This window comes from Zea mays, chromosome 3 (genome assembly GCF_902167145.1).
Source record: "Zea mays cultivar B73 chromosome 3, Zm-B73-REFERENCE-NAM-5.0, whole genome shotgun sequence".
Lineage (NCBI taxonomy): Eukaryota > Viridiplantae > Streptophyta > Magnoliopsida > Poales > Poaceae > Zea > Zea mays.
Window position 1 is genome coordinate 109,980,715 of NC_050098.1, and position 20,296 is coordinate 110,001,010.

The window sequence follows — 20,296 nt, forward strand, 5'->3', positions numbered from 1 at the left end:
TACCTAGCAAGATATGGATGGATTGCGAACTCGGCTGCTAAAGACAAAATATATGCTGACCTCTGAAGCAAAATATTGATGACATAATGCTGACCTCCAAAGCATAATGCGAATAGCTTCATGCCGATTTCTACAAACCAGAAAGGATAATTTTTAGCAAAGAGACACAAAAGGAAGACCTTCGAATGGATTACCCTCAAAAATCCATTTGAAGGTCGGGGGCTACACCCATTGGGTGCACCTCCGGTGCACCCCATGGATTATCATTCCAAGCCAAGATAGTGCCGACTTATAAAGAGCGTGGAACAAGATTAAAAGGCCAGCTTTCAACCAAAATGCAGGAGCACAAATGGAAATAATTTCTGGGGAAGACCTTCGAGTAGATTATTTTCTAAAATCTACTCGAAGCTCGGGGGCTACACCCATTGGGTGCACCTCCGGTGCACCCAATGAAGTTCAGAATCCTACAAATTGAAATGCCGACCTCTAAGGCACGAACACGAAAAAAGGCTTCGGTCTACGAGAGATCAAAGCAGGAGAAGACAACAAGAAATCATTTTCTTCAAGTCACCTGCAAGCTGGACCAGGGATCTTTGGGCTGATTACCTCTAAATTAACCCAAAGATCGGGGGCTTGTGGGGGATAGATATCCCCCGGGTCCACTAAAAGAGTAAAAGACCCCACGAAAGGCCCAAGGGCCCAATAAATTGTGAGGTCATTCTTTCGTGGGCCTGGGGAGAAGCAACCAGCAAAGTAGATCGACATGAGGCCGGTTTGGTGCAAACCCGAACGGCCCACAACGTCGAGCGAATGACCAAAACAGAAATCCGACTTTCCCGCGCCGGAGCCCCCATGCAACGGAGCCATGCAAGGATAAGTCGGCGAGGGTTACGCAGGGATAAACTCAAGAGGTTCACTATCTTTTAGCTACTTGTTGTTATCATATCCACATGTATTGCCCCACGGTCGAGTATATAAGGCCTAGGGGGCACCCCTTCAGAACGATCGACCCTATTACTTAGCCACCCACACCAACTCTCTGTATTCTCAACCCAGAGAAGCTCTCTTGTAACCACATTCACCAAGCATACTCACCAGGACGTAGGGTGTTACGCATCTCTAAGCGGCCCGAACCTGTAAACCTTGTCCACTGTTCCTCGTGCAATCGACACGAACCATTTTGCTATAGTCGTCGACACCGTCCTGCTCCTAAAAACACCTCGAGGGGCAACCCCGGGTGTGCGGTCGGACCCAAAGCACCGACAGACAGTTTCTATTACAACTGCATATTCATAGCATCACATGAGCATTCATGTATATGTATTGTTATGTATAGTAAACGAAGAAGAAGTGGTAGCCAAAGAAGTTGCCCCACAAGCTGAAATTCCACCTATCGAGAACAACTTCTACTTTGATATCTGTGGGACAGACCCTAAGCCTCCTACAACACACGGCAAGCCCTGGTGCATTTACTCTTTCCTTGTTATTTCAAACTCTTTATCACTTGAAATGATAGGAGTTGAGTGATAAAAAATTGCTACATTTCCTTCCTTGGAACTGATTACCATTCCTTGATACCTATTTTATTTAAAAGTTTTCTGATGCTTAGTCTTGCCTTAGAAAACAAAATGTTTTGTTTTAAACAAGAATGATGCTTCATATGGGATGGGAAGTTTTCAAAGAAAAGACTTGCTAGTGAATCCATCATGGCCTTGATGGGTTCAACATCGAAAAAGATGTACCTCTTACAGGTACCAAATTTTGGGTTGTAAATGATAAAGATGAGACCGGGCTGGTGACTTGCACGAGAAGGAAGTCTCGGTGTAGTGTCTCCGTCTGAGTCGCTTAAGGACTGTGTCGATGTGGGCCTGCTGACCGAGGACCCTTTGACTGTCCACATGCCTCATCATGGGTAAGCTTTACCTCGGTCGGACCAATACGAGAAAGGCCACCACACAATGGGAGTGGGAGATGGCGAGAGTAGTGTGTACGCTCTGTGGCAAGAGGCTGGACGGTGGTGTATCTGTGCTCTCGGTTGGCGTGAACCCATTCTGGTCTTGAGAAACCCGGTGGTGAGTTGACATATGCATGGGTTAAGTGCTAGATATGTCGTGTGGTTGGGGATCCTCAGCTGAGTATTAATCGATTCAGATCGCTATTACTTCTCGGACATGAAGACTTGGTCACTGACTTACACGTAGCAATCCAGTGAACTCAAGGGGTGATAAAAGATGGCTAGTATAGGCTAAGTGCCTAAACTAGGATAGAAAGAACTCTAGATACAGGTAATGACTTAACCTGAAAATAAAATTGGATTTTTAAGGATCCACTGTTAGTAAGCATTTCTGCAAACAGAGTCTATGATTCTTGATGAGCTTTACCTTGAATCCCACAAGCCAACATATCCTTGAGAGTATTTTCCTTTGTTGGGTAAGACTTGCGAAAGTACACTCCGTACTTAGGGTTTTCGAACCCATGTTGTTGTAGGTGATGAAACAACGGAGTTTTGCTGTTTCTGCTCGAAGGTGGTACCAAAGGAAGAGGCAAATCAGTGAACGTGTTGGTGGGAGGATGTTTTACCTCCCTATTTTATAATAATAAGTTATGCACTTAGACACCCGGTACTATAATAAATACTCTCCCTATATTTTTATAAATGTAAATTAAGTTATTGTAATCCGCTTTCGCTTATTCTTTTCTCCGATTACGTGTGTAATGTCTGCGGGGCGATACGATGATGATACAGATGACCAAACTTGTCAAGTGGTTATGCGCATCTACAGGGTTGTCCGATGTCCTCAGGACAAGGACATGTGTAGGTGGCCCTAATAACTTGGGAGGTTTCTTGACAGCTAGTATCGGAGCAAAGTCCATTTCTTCGGACATTATGTAGTGCTTCAAAAGAATTTTTAAATACTTACCCTGAAAAAAAATTCTTTCGTTCTTATCTTACCACTTTCTGATAATCACTTTTTAAAACCGGGTAATAGAGTGCAGTATGTGTAAGGAAGTAGGGGATCGACGAAAGATTGATCCCATAATTATTAGGTTACGCATGCAACATGTTTAAATTATACTAAATTAAATTTCCCCTCTTAAGGAGATATGGTGCACACTAAAACTACCCAGCGCAAATCAACTGGACCTTAGGGTGTGCCTCTACATCAGCTAGCCTCCCGACATGAAGGAAGCAGCAGTGGAAGTAACGACCCCATCGGGGATTTGGAGGCCAGTGTGGATTGCCTGAGGTCTGAACTACGACATGGGTGTAGGGAGCGTATGTGCGATAGTCGCCGCATTGCTGAACTATCAACCAAAGTTAATCGTATGTAGTACGAAATTTCGGAACGCCATACGGCCATTGATTGGGCTGCAAACTTGCACTCTTTCGCTTGGGACTGTGAAGCCAAAGCTCTAGCTCGAGTAGTAGAACTTAGTGCATCCCTCAAAAACCTGCAAGCGTACTGCAACACCTTGCATGAAGAAGTGCATGTATTGTATGATCGGCTGCACCCAAACGTGCCACCTGATGTGGCAACAATGGGAGCTGGACCATCTGGAACAACAAATGGAGGACCTGATGGGGGATTGACCTTTTTGGAGCCCCTCCTTCCATGAATCTTGCAGATGAACGGTCTCCTGAAGCAGGCAACAGAACAACTAAGGACAAAGAGGATTAGAGTAGTATAGTCTAAGTAACGTACTTATGTAAAATAGGTAAGAAAGTCGAGTTGTATAATGGAGTATGTATAATTATTACTGTTCCGCAGTGAAATAAAGATAGCGTATGTTTGGTATGTTATATTTCCAAATGTTTCTTTGCCTCGGATGCCATCCCGGACCCGTGCTCATGATGGGGCAGGTACATCCTGTGGCAGGGAGGGCACTCCCAATCCACCACCTGTACCTCCTACCTTGGCCCAGGCTATCGCTGCCTTGGTCAACGCCACCGCCGACAACACGCGCTTTCTGCACTAAATGGCGGGAAACCAATTCCAACAACATGGAGGAAGAGGTCAACCACAAGGACCACACGACACTACCTATCTAGAGTTCTCCAAAACCCGCCCACCGCTCTTCGTCAAGGCAGAGGAACCCTTAGAAGCCTACGAATGGGTGCGAGTAATGGAACAGAAATTCGGGCTAATCCGATGCACCGAGGTACATAAACCCCTATTTGGCGCTCAACAGTTAAGAGGCCCGCCAGCATCTGGTGGGCAAACGTTTCCGCCATCGAGCCTACGGGAAATCAAGTCACTTGGGAAGAATTCAAATTGGCATTTAGGGAACATTATGTACAAGAAGGGGTGCTACAAATGAAACTGGAAGAGTTCATCCGACTGAAACAAGGGGGAGATTCTGTGATGCAGTATCTCAATAATTTCAATCACCTCTCCCAGTATGCCATTGATCAAGTGGATACAGACTTGAAAAAGAAGAATTTTTTTATGAGGGGATTAAATGAAAGACTCCAGCGTAAGATGGCAACGTGTCTGGACCTCACATACAGCAGGGCTGTTAGTACAACACTCGCAGTTGAAGCCAAAAATGCGGGACACAGAAAGTCAAAAGGATATGCGGGTGAAAGATCAACTCAGGGACCTGAAAAGAGAACAAGGTTGGTAATCCGACCTTTCAATCCAAACCGTTCTTCACCTTGCCCACCTACGTACCATTGAAACAACCCTTATTTATTCGTCCCACTCCTGCCCCCGCTCCGACCAATCAGCCGAGTGCCCCTTGTACTCGTTTCCCTGCCCTTCCCAGTTCCTCTAGTGGTTGCTTCAATTGTGGAAAGTTCTGACATTTCATCAAGGACTGCCCATATCCGAAGCAAAACAAATCCAACTTTCAGTAGACTTCTAGGAACTCAAATCAAGGAAAGGGGAACACGACCAACTCTTCAACAGGGCAAAAATTTGAAGAAAACTAGTTGAGTGTATTATACTCAGGTGGCTAATACACCGGAAGGCGAACCAGTGATGATGGGTACGTTCCTCGTTGCCAACCACCTAGCAGTTATCCTTTTCGATTCTGGTGCATCACATACCTTCATAAGCAAGACTTTTGTGGAGAAACATTGCATACATTGCACTGAATCAAGGGAGGGATTTGTTATCCACTCACCTGGGGGCCGAATATTTACTAAGGAAGTAGCCTTCCATATACCCGTAACTTTGGTCGGACGGGAATTCCTTACAAACTTAATTGTTATAAAGGGGAAACATATAGATGTGATTCTGGGAATGCATTGGTTAGCCCAGAATAAAGCCATCATCAATATGGACCAAAGGACCATTAAGTTAAGTTATGGTCATGAAGAAGTCCAATTGTCCATCCCTATAGCTATCCTAGTCAAAGCATCTGGACAAGTTTTTGAGACCATGGTACAAGAAATTCGGGATATTCCGGTGGTATGTAAATTTCTGGATGTCTTTCCCAAAGATTTGCCCAGATTGCCTTCAGAAAGGGATGTGGAATTTGTAATTGAATTGAAGCTCGGTACAACTCCTATTTCTAGAAGGTCATACCACATGCCACCTAATGAACTAGCGAAACTCAAGGCTCAACTACAAGACTTGTTGGAAAAAGGGTTCGTTAGACCCAGTTCATCACCGTGGGGATGTACAACAATCTTCATCAAGAAGAAGGATCAGACACTTCGAATGTGCGTGGACTATAGACCCCTCAATGAGGTTACCATCAAGAACAAGTATCCTCTTCCTCGGATTGATATTTTATTTGATCAACTTACTGGAGCCCGGGTATTCTCCAAGATTGATCTCAGATCAGGCTATCATCAGATCCGTATTCGATCGGAGGATATACCTAAGACCGCATTCACCACAAGGTATGGGTTATTTGAATATCTGGTTATGTCTTCCGGGTTAACAAATGCTCCAGCCTACTTCACATACTTAATGAATTCGGTATTCATGCCCGAGTTAGACACGTTTGTGGTGGTCTTCATTGACGACATTTTGATCTATTCCAAAAATGAAGAGGAGCATGCAAAGCACTTGCGGATCGTGCTAACGCGCTTAAGGGAACATCATTTTATGCCAAATTAAGCGAATGCACATTCTAGTTGGAGGAAATCCAGTTTCTTGGACATGTATTGTCTGCTTAAGGGATTGCGGTTGGTCCTAGCGAAGTCAAGGATATTCTATAATGGAATTCACCTACTATAGTACATTAAGTTCGGAGTTTCCTTGGGCTAGCTGGTTATTACCGTAGAATCATTCCAGATTTCTCCAAGATTGTTAAACCCATTACGGGATTATTGAAGAATTATACAAAGTTTGATTGGTCCTCAAAATGCAACGAAGCCTTTAAGCAGCTAAAAGTGTTGTTAACCACTGCACCGATGTTGGCTCAACCGGATATTGAAAAGCCTTTTGATGTGTATTGTGACACGTCAGGCAGTGGACTTGGATGTGTACTGATGCAAGAAGGGCGAGTCATAGCGTAAGCTTCAAGATAACTATGTCGGCATGAGAAACATTACCCCACTCATGATCTGGATTTGGCTGCAGTCGTTCATGCCCTTAAAATTTGGCGTCACTATCTGCTGGGGAATACCTGCCATTTGTATACGGATCACAAAAGTTTGAAGTATATTTTTACCCAGTCAGAACTAAACATGAGGCAGAGAAGATGGCTTGAGCTAATCAAAGATTATGACTTGGAACTCCATTATCACCCAAGAAAAGCCAATGTGGTGGCATATGCTTTAAGTCACAAGACTTTTTGAAAGGGAAATGTGCCTTTGGGCCATTTCTAAGTATTTTGGTGATTGAGTGCAAACACAAGTGCTTAAATGTGAAAATATGCCCAAGGATGATCAAAGTGCAAATCACAAGTTAAGGTATGTTTCTAAGCCTTAGTACATTGGTTTTGTGTACTAATATATTTGTCTAAGTGTTAGAAACAAATAGAAGAAGAGAAGAGAAGACTTGGCTGTGTACAGCCAAGGGGCTGCTTCGGTCTGGGGCACCGGACTGTCCGGTGGTGCACCGGACAGTGTCCGGTGGTGCACCGGACAGTGTCCGGTGCGCCAGGCTGCCTCGGCCGAAGAGGCCGCTCTCGGGTTTTTCTCCGGCGACTTCGGCTAAAATTCACCGGACTGTCCGGTGTGCACCGGACTGTCCGGTGAGCCAACGGTCGGCCGGGCCAACGGTCGGCCGCGCGATCGGCGCGCGACACGTGGCCGAGCCAACGGTCGGAAGGAAGCACCGGACTGTCCGGTGTGCACCGGACTGTCCGGTGCGCCAGATCTGCAACGGTCGGCAACGGTCGGCTTCGCCATTTAAGGAAACAAATCGGGCACCGGACAGTGTCCGGTGTGCACCGGACTGTCCGGTGCGCCACGAGACAGAAAGGCAAAGATGGCTTTCCAGATTTGTTCCCAACGGCTCCTAGCTGCCTTGGGGCTATAAAAGGGACCCCTAGGCGCATGGAGGAGAATACCAAGCATTCCTACAACTCTTCTAAGCACCAAGACATCAATCTCACGCATTCGTTTCATTGTGATAGCATATAGAGCTCTTGTGGAGTTGTGAACTCTTTGTGTTGCGTTGCGAGCTCTTGTTGCGACTTGTGTGCGTGTTGTTGCTCTGATTTTCGAGTCTTGTGTGCGTTGCTCATTCCCACCTTACTCCGTATTTCTTTGTGAACTCAATTGTAAGGGCGAGAGACTCCAAGTTGTGGAGATTCCTCGCAAACGGGAAAAGATCAAAGGAAAGAAAAACACCGTGGTATTCAAGTTGATCATTGGATCACTTGAGAGGAGTTGAGTGCAACTCTCGTCCGTTGGGACGCCACAACGTGGAGTAGGCAAGTTTTGTACTTGGCCGAACCACGGGATAACCACCGTGTCAACTCTGTGATTGCTTTCTTGTGGTTATTGTGTTTTGACTCATCTCTAGCCACTTGGCCATACTTGTGCTAACTCTTAACAAGTTTTTGTGGCCTAAGTTTTGAAGTTTTACAGGATCACCTATTCACCCCCCCCTCTAGGTGCTCTCAATTGGTATCAGAGCCGTTCTCTTCAAGAAAGGGACTAACCGCCCGAAGAGATGGATCCTAAGGGGAAGGGAATTGTGATAAACGACAAGGAGAAGGAGTCCTTCGTCAACGAGCCAAGGGATGACAAGTCCAATGACTCGGGCTCGGGCCACAAGCGAAGAGATGGGAAGAAGAAGAAGACAAGACGCATCAAGGAGATCGTCTACTACGACAGCGATGAGTCCTCTTCTTCCCAAAAGAACGACGACCACGACAAACAAAGGAAACCGGTTAATTCGAACTTTTCATTTGATTATTCTCGTATTCCACATAGTTCGAATTCGCATTTGCTTTCCATTCCTCTTGGTAAACCTCCACATTTTGATGGGGAGGACTACGGATTTTGGAGTCACAAAATGCGTAGTCATTTATTCTCTCTCCATCCAAGCATATGGGAGATTGTAGAGAATGGAATGAAATTCGATAGCTCGGATAGCCCTATGTTTATCAATGAACAAATTCATAAAAATGCACAAGCTACTACTGTTCTCTTAGCATCTTTGTGCAGGGAAGAGTACAATAAGGTGAGCGGCTTGGACAATGCCAAGCAGATATGGGACACCCTCAAGATCTCTCACGAGGGGAACGACATCACCATGCTCACCAAGATGGAGTTGGTGGAGGGCGAGCTTGGACGATTCGCCATGATAAGGGGAGAAGAGCCAACTCAAACTTACAACCGGCTCAAGACCCTTATCAACAAGATAAGGAGCTACGGAAGCACGCGTTGGACGGATCACGACGTCGTCCGTCTAATGCTCAGGTCATTTACCGTTCTTGATCCTCATCTCGTGAACAATATTCGTGAGAACCCCAGGTACACGATGATGACGCCCGAAGAAGTACTTGGAAAATTCGTGAGCGGGCGGATGATGATCAAGGAGGCAAGGTACGTCGATGACGCGTTGAACGGTCCAATCCACGAGCCTCAACCCATTGCTCTCAAGGCATCGAGGAGCAAGGAGGCACTACCAAGCAAGGTGGCGCAAATTGAGGCGGCCGGGCTTAATGATGAAGAAATGGCTCTCATCATTAAGCGCTTCAAGACGGTGCTAAAGGGTCGCAATGGACAGCCGAGCAAGACTAAGACCAAGGGGAAGCGATCATGCTTCAAATGCGGTAAGCTTGGTCATTTTATTGCTAACTGTCCTGATAATGAAAGTGACCAGGAAAAGGGAAACAAGAGGGAAAAGAAGAAGCATTATAAGAAGGCAAAGGGTGAGGCGCATCTAGGCAAGGAGTGGGACTCGGATTGCTCCTCATCCGACTCCGACAATGAAGGACTCGCCGCCACCGCCTTCAACAAATCAACCCTCTTCCCCAACGAGCGTCACACATGCCTTATGGCAAGGGAGAAGAAGGTATGTACTCGCAACTCTACCTATGCTTCTTCAAGTGAGGACGAATCTAGTGATGAGGATGAAGTAGATTATTCATGTTTGTTCAAGGGCTTAGATAGATCTAAGATAGACAAAATTAATGAATTAATTGATGCCTTGAATGAAAAGAATATACTTTTAGAAAAGCAAGAGGATTTGTTGTATGAAGAGCATGATAAATTTGTTGAGGCACAAAAATCCTATGCTTTAGAGGTTAAAAGAAATGAAATGCTTTCTTTTGAACTATCTACTTGTCATGAAACCATTTCTACTTTGAAAGGTGTCAACAATGATTTAAATGCTAAATTAGAAGTAGCAAATAAATCCAACTCTTGTGTTGAACATGTTAAAATTTGCACTAGGTGTAAGGATGTTGATATTAATGCCTGTAGTGAACACTTAGTTTCCATTTCAAAATTGAGTGATGAAGTAGCTAGTCTTAATGCTCGACTTAAGACTAGCAAAAGTGATTTTGAAAAACTAAAATTTGCTAGGGATGCCTACACGGTTGGTAGACACCCCTCAATTAAGGATGGACTTGGCTTCAAGAGGGAAGCCAAGAACTTAACAAGTCATAAGGCTCCCATTCCCGCCAAGGAGAAAGGGAAGGCCCCTATGGCTACTAGTGCTAAAAGGAACCATGCCTTTTTGTATCATGATAAAAGACAAACTAGAAATAGAAGTTATGATGCTTTTGATTCATATGTTTATGATTCTCATGCCATGTGTGCTCCTAGTTCTTCTTATGTGTATAATAGAAATGTTACTAGGAGAAATGTTGTTTCTAAAAGAAATGTTGCAAATGTTCATAGAAAAGTAGTGAATGAACCCTCTACAATTTATTGTGCTTTGAATGCTTCATTTGCAATTTGTAGAAAGGATAGAAAAGTAATTGCTAGGAAGTTAGGGGCAAAATGCAAAGGTGATAAAACTTGCATTTGGGTCCCTAAGGAAATTGTGACTAACCTTGTAGGACCCAACAAGAGTTGGGTACCTAAGTCCCAAGCCTAAATTTGCCTTGCAGGTTTATGCATCCGGGGGTTCAAGCTGGATTATCGACAGCGGATGCACAAACCATATGACGGGGGAGAAGAAGATGTTCACCTCCTACGTCAAGAATAAAGATTCCCAAGAGTCAATTGTATTCGGTGATGGGAATCAAGGCAAGGTAAAAGGTTTAGGTAAAATTGCGATTTCTAATGAGCATTCTATCTCTAATGTATTTTTAGTAGAGAGTCTTGGATACAATCTGCTATCTGTGAGTCAATTATGTCATATGGGATATAATTGTCTATTTACAAATATAGATGTGTCTGTCTTTAGAAGAAGCGATGGTTCATTAGCTTTTAAGGGTGTATTAGACGGCAAACTTTACTTAGTTGATTTTGCAAAAGAAGAGGCCGGTCTAGATGCATGCTTAATAGCTAAGACTAGCATGGGCTGGCTGTGGCATCGCCGCTTAGCACATGTGGGGATGAAGAACCTTCACAAGCTTCTAAAGGGAGAACACGTGATAGGTTTGACTAACGTGCATTTCGAAAAAGATAGACCTTGTGCAGCTTGTCAAGCAGGTAAACAAGTGGGAGGAGCACATCACAGCAAGAACGTGATGACCACTTCAAGACCCCTGGAGCTGCTGCATATGGACCTCTTCGGACCTGTCGCCTATCTGAGCATAGGAGGAAGTAAGTATGGTTTAGTTATTGTTGATGACTTTTCCCGCTTCACTTGGGTGTTCTTTTTGCAGGAAAAATCCGAAACCCAAGGGACTCTCAAACGCTTCCTCAGGAGAGCTCAAAATGAGTTTGAGCTCAAAGTGAAAAAGATAAGAAGCGACAACGGGTCCGAGTTCAAGAACCTTCAAGTGGAGGAGTTCCTTGAAGAGGAAGGGATCAAGCACGAGTTCTCCGCTCCCTACACACCACAGCAAAATGGTGTGGTAGAGAGGAAGAACAGGACGCTCATCGACATGGCGAGGACGATGCTAGGAGAGTTCAAGACCCCCGAGTGCTTTTGGACGGAAGCCGTGAACACGGCGTGCCACGCCATCAACAGGGTCTACCTTCATCGCCTCCTCAAGAAGACGTCGTATGAGCTACTAACCGGTAACAAACCCAATGTATCGTACTTTCGTGTATTTGGGAGTAAATGCTACATTCTAGTGAAGAAGGGTAGAAATTCTAAGTTTGCTCCCAAAGCTGTAGAAGGGTTTTTGTTAGGTTATGACTCAAATACAAAGGCGTATAGAGTCTTCAACAAATCATCGGGTTTGGTTGAAGTCTCTAGCGACGTTGTATTTGATGAGACTAATGGCTCTCCAAGAGAGCAAGTTGTTGATTGTGATGATGTAGATGAAGAAGATGTTCCGACGGCCGCTATACGGACCATGGCGATTGGAGAAGTACGGCCACAGGAACAAGATGATCAAGATCAACCCTCTTCCTCAATTATGGTGCATCCCCCGACTCAAGACGATGAACAGGTTCATCAAAAGGAGGCGTGTGATCAAGGGGGAGCACAAGGTGATCAAGTGATGGATGAAGAAACGCTACCGGCACCTCCAACCCAAGTTCGAGCGATGATTCAAAGGGATCATCCCGTCGATCAAATTCTGGGTGACATTAGCAAGGGAGTGACTACTCGATCTCGATTAGTTAATTTTTGTGAACATTACTCCTTTGTCTCTTCTATTGAGCCTTTCAGGGTAGAAGAGGCCTTGCTAGATCCGGACTGGGTGTTGGCCATGCAAGAGGAGTTAAACAACTTCAAGCGCAATGAAGTTTGGACACTGGTGCCTCGTCCGAAGCAAAATGTTGTGGGAACCAAGTGGGTGTTCCGCAACAAACAGGACGAGCACGGGGTGGTGACGAGGAACAAGGCTCGACTTGTGGCAAAAGGTTATGCCCAAGTCGCAGGTTTGGATTTCGAGGAGACCTTTGCTCCTGTGGCTAGGCTAGAGTCAATTCGAATCTTGCTAGCATATGCCGCTCACCATTCTTTCAGGTTGTACCAAATGGATGTGAAGAGCGCTTTCCTCAACGGGCCAATCAAGGAGGAGGTGTACGTGGAGCAACCCCCTGGCTTCGAGGATGAACGGTACCCCGACCATGTGTGTAAGCTCTTTAAGGCGCTCTATGGACTTAAGCAAGCCCCAAGAGCATGGTATGAATGCCTTAGAGACTTTTTACTTGCTAATGCTTTCAAGGTTGGGAAGGCTGATCCAACTCTTTTTACAAAGACATGTGATGGTGATTTGTTTGTGTGCCAAATTTATGTCGATGACATAATATTTGGTTCCACTAACCAAAAGTCTTGTGAAGAGTTTAGCAGGGTGATGACGCAGAAATTCGAGATGTCGATGATGGGCGAGTTGAACTACTTCCTTGGGTTCCAAGTGAAGCAACTCAAGGACGGCACCTTCATCTCCCAAACGAAGTACACGCAAGATCTGCTAAAGAGGTTTGGGATGAAGGACGCCAAGCCCGCAAAGACTCCGATGGGGACCGACGGACACACCGACCTCAACAAAGGAGGTAAGTCCGTTGATCAAAAAGCATACCGGTCAATGATAGGTTCTTTGCTTTACTTATGTGCTAGTAGACCGGATATTATGCTTAGCGTATGCATGTGTGCTAGATTTCAATCCGATCCTAAGGAGTGTCACTTAGTGGCGGTGAAGCGAATTCTTAGATATTTGGTTGCTACGCCTTGCTTCGGGCTCTGGTATCCAAAGGGGTCTACCTTTGACTTAGTTGGATACTCAGACTCCGACTATGCTGGATGTAAGGTCGATAGGAAGAGTACATCGGGGACGTGCCAATTCTTAGGAAGGTCCCTGGTGTCATGGAACTCTAAGAAACAAACATCCGTTGCCCTATCCACCGCTGAGGCCGAGTACGTTGCCGCAGGTCAGTGTTGCGCGCAACTACTTTGGATGAGGCAAACTCTCCGGGACTTTGGCTACAATCTGAGCAAAGTCCCACTCCTATGTGACAATGAGAGTGCTATCCGCATGGCGGAGAATCCTGTTGAGCACAGCCGCACAAAGCACATAGACATCCGGCATCACTTTTTGAGAGACCACCAGCAAAAGGGAGATATCGAAGTGTTTCATGTTAGCACCGAGAACCAGCTAGCCGATATCTTCACTAAGCCTCTAGATGAGAAGACCTTTTGCAGGTTGCGTAGTGAGCTAAATGTCTTAGATTCGCGGAACCTGGATTGAATTGTAGCATACATGTAGTTATGCTTTTGATCATGTTCCTTTTTTCTGCATTATGTTGCTTATTATGGTGCTCAAGTTGTACAAACACTCCCTGGACCTCACAAGTCCGTTGCAAAGTGATGCACATGTTTAGGGGGAGATGTGTTACAACTTGACCCTTTGAGACTAACCTTGTGCTTGAGTTTGATAATTTAGTCTCGAAGGAGGATTGAAAGGGAAAAGGTGGACTTGGACCATGAAAGACTTCCACTGCACTCCGATGAGAGGGTAACTAATTCCAAGTTCATCTCATGAAATCTTATTGCCATTTGCTCTTAATTGAAGACTTTGGTGAGGCAATGAGGTTAAAAGGCCAAGATTGATCCCGTTTTGGTGCTTGATGCCAAAGGGGGAGAAAATAAAGGCCAAAGCGATAAATGGATCAGCTACCACTTGAGAGATTTTGAAAATAGTAGAATAGAGTTTTTGTTGTGTCAAAAGCTTTTATTGTCTCTCTTGTCAAAAGTTGGCACTTGAGAGATTTTGAAAATAGTAGAATAGAGTTTTTGTTGTGTCAAAAGCTTTTATTGTCTCTCTTGTCAAAAGTTGGCTTCTTGTGGGGAGAAGTATTGATTATGGGAAATAGGGGGAGTTTTTGAAATCTTTGATCAATCTCTTTTGGAATGACTCTCTTTATACTTCAACATGTGTGTTTGACCTAGAGATAGAGATTTGAGTTTGATTTGCAAAAACAAACCAAGTGGTGGCAAAGGATGATCCATATATGCCAAAATTGAATAAAACCAATTTGAGTTTTTATTTAAAGTGATTTTGCACTTGTTCTAGTTGCTTTATATTGTGTTGGCATAAATCACCAAAAAGGGGGAGATTGAAAGGGAAATGTGCCTTTGGGCCATTTCTAAGTATTTTGGTGATTGAGTGCAAACACAAGTGCTTAAATGTGAAAATATGCCCAAGGATGATCAAAGTGCAAATCACAAGTTAAGGTATGTTTCTAAGCCTTAGTACATTGGTTTTGTGTACTAATATATTTGTCTAAGTGTTAGAAACAGATAGAAGAAGAGAAGAGAAGACTTGGCTGTGTACAGCCAAGGGGCTGCTTCGGTCTGGGGCACCGGACTGTCCGGTGGTGCACCGGACAGTGTCCGGTGGTGCACCGGACAGTGTCCGGTGCGCCAGGCTGCCTCGGCCGAAGAGGCCGCTCTCGGGTTTTTCTCCGGCGACTTCGGCTAAAATTCACCGGACTGTCCGGTGTGCACCGGACTGTCCGGTGAGCCAACGGTCGGCCGGGCCAACGGTCGGCCGCGCGATCGGCGCGCGACACGTGGCCGAGCCAACGGTCGGAAGGAAGCACCGGACTGTCCGGTGTGCACCGGACTGTCCGGTGCGCCAGATCTGCAACGGTCGGCAACGGTCGGCTTCGCCATTTAAGGAAACAAATCGGGCACCGGACAGTGTCCGGTGTGCACCGGACTGTCCGGTGCGCCACGAGACAGAAGGCAAAGATGGCTTTCCAGATTTGTTCCCAACGGCTCCTAGCTGCCTTGGGGCTATAAAAGGGACCCCTAGGCGCATGGAGGAGAATACCAAGCATTCCTACAACTCTTCTAAGCACCAAGACATCAATCTCACGCATTCGTTTCATTGTGATAGCATATAGAGCTCTTGTGGAGTTGTGAACTCTTTGTGTTGCGTTGCGAGCTCTTGTTGCGACTTGTGTGCGTGTTGTTGCTCTGATTTTCGAGTCTTGTGTGCGTTGCTCATTCCCACCTTACTCCGTATTTCTTTGTGAACTCAATTGTAAGGGCGAGAGACTCCAAGTTGTGGAGATTCCTCGCAAACGGGAAAAGATCAAAGGAAAGAAAAACACCATGGTATTCAAGTTGATCATTGGATCACTTGAGAGGAGTTGAGTGCAACTCTCGTCCGTTGGGACGCCACAACGTGGAGTAGGCAAGTTTTGTACTTGGCCGAACCACGGGATAACCACCGTGTCAACTCTGTGATTGCTTTCTTGTGGTTATTGTGTTTTGACTCATCTCTAGCCACTTGGCCATACTTGTGCTAACTCTTAACAAGTTTTTGTGGCCTAAGTTTTGAAGTTTTACAGGATCACCTATTCACCCCCCCCTCTAGGTGCTCTCACTTTTTGCCATTGTCTTAAAGTAAGAGCACCTGACACCACTTTATGTCAAGAAATGGAAAGGTTGATCTAGGGATAATCCAACAAGGAACCTTGACGAATTTGAAGCTTGAGTCAATTCTTCTACAAAGAATTATTGATGTCCAAAGAACTGATAAGGGTATGAAGTATATTCATGAGAAAATTGAGGCCGGCAAGGCAAATTGCTTCAGGAAGGATAATCAAGGAGTAATATGGTTTAAGGAACACATAGTAGTGCCAAAGGATACTGAGGTCCACCAACAAATCCTGGACGAAGCTCATCTTAGTCGATATTCCATTCATCCTAGAAGCACTAAGATGTATCAAGACTTAAAGCAACAATATTGGATTAAAATGAAGATTGAAATTGCACGCTATGTGGCAAAGTGTGACACTTGCAGACAGGTCAAGGCCATACATATGAAGGCTACTGGGCCATTATAATCTTTGCTAATACCAACCTAGAAATGGGAAGATATTAGTATGGATTTCATTGTGGGATTACCTAGGACATCTAAAGGATTTGATTCTATATGGGTCATAATTGATCGACTCACGAAGATAGCACATTTTCTTCCTGTTAAAACAGATCACCCAGTTGTTGTCTATGCCAGTTATACATTGCTCGTATTCTCAGTTTGCACGGTGTTCCGAAGACAATAGTGTCGGACTGGGGACCACAATTTGTATCCATGTTCTGGAGTGAACTGCACAAATCCTTGGGTACTAAATTGCTCCACAATTTGGCTTATCATCCTTGTGACACCCCAGTGTCACCTAGGGTTTTTCTCTCAAAGTGCCAAACCAAGAACCATCATTTTATGTGAACCAAATTAAGCATGAGCATCAAATTGACTTAAGAATGAAGAATCCACCAAGCCTACCCTTAAAAGTATCATGATCAAGACAAATGGGTCTTTCAAAAAGGTAATAATGTTGCAACCCTAATAAAAACTTTAAGTGAGCCCTATGAGCAAAATTCAAGAAAATGGGGAAAAGGGGTATGAAAAATTTAAAATCATGGCTTGAGCCAATTATAAACATTGAAGTATATTCATTAAGCAACAAGAAAGGTTGAGAAAGCTTGGCCAAAATAACTCAAATAAAACCCCAAATCAAGCTTCTCATGTGGGGACTCAATGGGGAATTCTGAATTTCAGAATTCTGAATTTCAGACCTTGAGCCAAAGATCAAGCGTGTTCACCTTGATCCCTAACTCAAATCCTAGTGGCCCCATTAACAAAAATGTGCCTAACTAACCCCTCTGTCGTGTGCCAGAAGATGGCATTGGGACATGAGCCCTAGACACGACAAAACCCAGGATTTGCCTTGGGTTTGAGCAGGGAGACAGACCGGATTTCCGGGCTCCATATCTCTGCAACCAGTAGGCAAAATCCTATGACCCCCACACGAGATCGGTAGCTTGTAGGGAGGAGAAGAGGTTTTGTGCACTGACCAAGGTGAGAGCAGGCTCGGATGGGCGACCACACGCGCCAGAACTTGGGCAGAACGCACGGGCACACGTGTTCGACCCTGGTCGGCTCGCCGGCGCTTGCCCAACCCGCGCGCGCGCTCGCCCCGGCGTTTGGTCAAGTCCGCCGCGCGCCCTTGCCCTCGGCCGTGCCCGCCCGCGCCTATAAAGCCTCTCCGGACGCGCCTCACTTCACCCCGCGCTCACCATCACCAGCCAGCCACCCCTCCTTAGCTCCGGCGAGCTCTTTTCCTCCTGCCACTGCCGCCAGAGCTTCGGCCACCGTGGCCAGCCCACTCCAGCCATCCCCAAGTCGAGCCAGTGCTTCGACTAGCTCCGCTAGTGGCCCGTGAAGCTTTCCAAGCCCTCGGACCCGGCAGAACTTCACCGGAAGCCCGAGATCGACTTCACCGGACTTCGGTCGCCTGCCTGCGCGCGTGGACCAAGCTCTCCGGTGAGCCATTCTTCAATTCCTCGCGCACACACCTTCCTTGTTCCCTGGTGAAGCTCTCTGACCCGTTCAATTGAACTATCGCGCCGTGAGCAGGCCGGACTCCTCGCCGCCGACGAGCATCTCCGCCTGCGCACGTGGACCGGTCGACTCCGACCATCCCCGACGGCGACCCGCACATCGCTGTGATCCCCGAGACCTCCCCTACGTCCTCGACCACCTCATCAGAGCAATCTCGCCGCCAGTAAGCCCCTCCGCCCTTTCTTCCGCCGCGATTACTGTTTAAGTTAGGAGAAGGACCTCGGGTTAGGATTAGAAGAACCCAGGGGGTTTTCTGCAATGTCAGTGACTCATTTGAATAGTAGCCCAGGGACTGATCCGTGAGGAAAAACTTAAAACACCCGCCAGGGACCCCAGTGCAAAGTAGTTTTCCATTTAATCAATTCTGTTAATCTTTTTAAATAACTAGAGAACTTAGAAAATCTATAACTTGATGATTTCTTAATCAAAATTTGTCAAACTAATTTTGCTAGATCCTAAATATTATGAACTATCATTTAAAAATAATAAATCATATGCTTTCTGTTCTAAATTTTAGAGTTTAAAATTAAAAACAAAAACTGACCAAACCTTGTTTAATTAAGGAGAATTAGTTTTGCTTCTGTGCTGAACCTAAGAAATTTTGTAGATGTTCAAACCTCACTTAAGCATTGTCTAAAAATAGTAGGAACCCCAGTATTGAAGAATATAGTGTAGATATTCATTTAAAGCTATTTTGCCCAAACTTAGGAAAAATCAGAAAGGCATTAGAAATTAATGAACAGTAAGTGGAATTATTTTTCCTAGTTTGCTTAAGTAAAAAAGAACCTAGGAAAAATAAAGAGACCTTTAGTCCAGATCAGTTTTAAAATAAAATGTTTTATTTAGCATTACTTGAACTGGAAATCAATTATTAGAATTACAAAGCTAGACCCAAAATTGATAATAAAAATTCAGTGGACTTATAACCACCAGAACCCCACTGCAAAAATAATGAACACCTCAGCCCAACATTTTAAGTAAGGAAAATAAATATAAGATGATAATGAGGCATATTCCAAATAAATCATGAATAACCCCTAATGATGCAATAATGGGCAACCAAAAATTTGCTAAGTCCATAATGAGATAAGCCACCAGAGAAAAATGCAAACCTATTAAAAAGATGTAAAATAATACCTATTGCCCAAACTTTATAAGAAAAGCCATTTAACCCACTTGATGCATACCATCCCTTCCCTTAAGCAAAAAGAAGCCAAACTTCAGAATGATTTCTCTTGGGCAAAATAAAAGCTAAGAAAAATCAGAACTCTGTTGTTTGATATTTTTCAAATATAGTGGTAGTAGGAAGCACCTCTTTGGCTAGAAACTTGGGAAAACCCTAGTAAAATAACTAATAGGTATTAATAGCTAAAATTTTGTGCCAAGTCTTGTTATAGCACCTAAAAGCCAGCAAAAAAAAGTTTTAGAGAATTACCTACTGTTAAATAATAGTTGTAGTTCAAAGCACCCCTTCTGCCCTAAAATTTGGTAATTTAGTCCAACGAAAACTATTCACCTTCTGACCCCCAAAATTTGAGGCAAAGAATTATACACCAGTACCAAGCCACTGTAATTTTTGCAGAATTTTTGGAATTTTATTAAAGCAACTTGTAGTTCAAACCCACTCCAAAACATTAAAGAAAATAAAAGAAAAAGAAAGAAGAAATAAACCTCACCCCAATAAGTCCAACTTGAATTCTTATCAATTCTCACTAAGGCTTAAAAAGAATTCAGTGGAACCCCAAAAATAAACCTACCACTTACCTTAGCTAAGTTTGACCCAATTTACCAAGTATACCACCCAAGGGTCTTACCTAAGTGAAGTGTAACCTTGTCTAACTCAAGAAGATCATACACCGTCAAAAGTTGTAATTTCTAAAGCACATATCATATCATGCATATATCTTATGCGTTGCATTCATTAGATTGTAATCTTGCCGACGGAGAGTACGTGCTCATCCCCGAGCAAGGATCTGTCCAAGAAGAGGACCAGGAGCAAGCTTCCGAGGCTACTGTTGAGGATCTCCCCGCAGCCCCAGCAATTGAAGGCAAGCCCCGGTTTATATGCATAACCGTATTATTATATGCTACTTTACTACACTTAATGCTTGTAGGATTGTAATGTGCACTTAAGTGTAGGAGTTGCTTGAAACCTCTAGTTGCATGAACTTAGGATTCCTTTTTGATGAATACTAGTATGCTAGATCGAGTAGCTGCTTGCTAATCAGGATCTCGGTAGAAGTCGAGTGATTTTTCTAGCACTCGCGCGAGGCCAGGAATTGATTGTATTCATCTTGATAACGGGATCTATGTTGGTCTATGGACTTGGATCCAGGGAGGATGCCTTGACCATGAGACGGGAAAAGGAATTAAGGATTAATGTGTGGATACCTGAGTCAAGCTTTTGAATGTACTAAGCACATGCCGGGAAAAATGGTAACCGGTAAACCTAGTACCT